Here is a 2,211-nt window from a genome sequence, read left to right on the forward strand (position 1 = left end):
GATTGAGCAGGTCCCATAATAACCATCTCATTATTAATGGCTCTTAAATCTTGCAATAATCTCCATTTACCAGATTTCTTTTTAATGACAAAAATGGGAGTATTGAAAGGAGATACGGAAGGTTGTATATGTCCCTCTGCTAATTGTTGTTTGACCAGGTCATGGGCTGCTTGTATCTTTTCTTTAGTCAGGGGCCACTGAGGAACCCATACTGGTCTATCTGATTTCCAAGTAATTTTTATTGCCTCAGTGACCCCTTCTGAAAACCCAGTCCATGTCTATTTATTCCTTGATCTATTTGAATTGGTGCTGATAACGCCAAGGTTGCGGGTTCGATCCCCATACGGGCCACCAAATGCCGCAGTCTGGCTGGGCACAAATCACGAGCCACTGAAGCAGGAGGAAACTTTATTTTTGAACTGCAGGAAAACACTTCACACAGCTCCCGGGGAATCCTCCCGAACGCCACGCCGCTTGTCCAGGAACCCCCAGCCGGAAATATCTCTCCCGGAAATCCCTCCTCCTGCACTTCCCCAACCAATGGGAACTCTCGGGGAATCCCCGGAAATCCCCACGAGAACTCCAAAGTAGTGTGAGAACTCAAAAGTTGCGGCAGAGGCGGATAGTAATGCCTCGCCTGTCAATCAATACTGTTGGCAAAATGCCAGGGGCCATACAGACTCGGCCGTGGCTCTCAGCAGTTATTTAAAATTACTAAGGTTTTCCTCATTCATTTTAGCCTACAATTGACTGTGTCACTTAAATCGGTCTGACTGATGAGAGGGAAAAAAAAAACTTCTCCACCAGATAGAGCTACTGGAAAGCTCATCTACTAAGCAATAATGTATAGAAGAGGTAATTTATTATTTATAAGTTATTTACACCACCCATAGAATATCTTTCACTTCAGTGACAAAGGATAGCATATATGACCAAAGATGATCAGAAGGCATAAGATACTTTACTCACCTTTCTTGTGAGGAAATTAAAGAACTTTATAGTCATTAATCCAGTAATTCTAGCAACATACTTTTGAAAAAAAGGATAAATATTCTATTCATTTAACCATCTAATTATTTTAAATAAAGAGAATTCAGAGAAAACTCAACATAAAAGTGAATATACTGGGGGTATAAACTTGGGTCAAAAATGTAAAAATTAAATCTATAAAGCAAAGAAAGCAATCAGAAATTATTTACATATGCACTGGAAAGGCAAGCAAAAATATCTGGGAAAAAATCAAGTACCAAGGCCAAGGACAAACCCAAATGCAGATCAGAAACACAGAAGACCTTAGAGTAATAATTCCCAAAGTGTACACTAAGGAGCCACAAGCCACTGGAGTTCGAAGCAGCACCTTGGGATATTTTAGATTTTTTAACTTTAAATTTTTTAGAAAAACAAGGAAACATTTGTCACACAATAGATGAATGTCTACTATTACCTATTTCTTTGGCTGATGTACACTATGAAAATAAATATTGAGATTCTAAGGATACCATGAAATAAGAAAGTTTGAGGATTTCTGCCTTGGCAACATGCTAAGAGTTCAAGGACACCGTCTATTCAGGGTCAAATGTAAAAAGCTGAACAAAAGTGAAAAGGACAGAGTCTCCAGCTTCTACATAACCAGCTGCGCATGGGTAGGACCTTTTAATTTCACTTGATCCTAGCTCTAAAAAAAAATCATGTCTTCTTATCAGAATTTACTGCAGGATCTCTTTAAAACTAGTGAATTTTCCATATAAGTCAGCGAATCTTACTATTATTTAATAATAAAAACAAAACTGCAATTTTTCAATGTTGGTTTTAGGACCAAACAATTAGATTTATCCAAATGTTTTATGTGAGAAATCCTATAATTTAAATATGCCTTTTCTAATGAAGAAATGAATAAACTTTATGGAAACATTCATTAAGCAACTTTGAAACAACCCAGTATAAACATCTTAAATTTTAATTAGGGGTTGACAAACTTTTCTAGAAAAGTCCGGATAGTAAAAAAAAAAATTTAAATGTTCTTTTTATCTCTTTAAAAATATAAAACCAAATTAGAAACAAGGATGCGAACAAATATTTGTATACTAATGTTCATAGTAGCATTTATTAATAGTCTAAAGGTAAGAACAACCCAAAAGATAATCAATGGATGAAATGGATATACAAATTGTGGTATACACGTACAATGGAATAGTATTCAATCCTAAAAAG

This window comes from Marmota marmota, unplaced genomic scaffold, assembly GCF_001458135.2.
Source record: "Marmota marmota marmota unplaced genomic scaffold, marMar, whole genome shotgun sequence".
In the NCBI taxonomy this organism is placed as follows: Eukaryota; Metazoa; Chordata; class Mammalia; order Rodentia; family Sciuridae; genus Marmota; species Marmota marmota.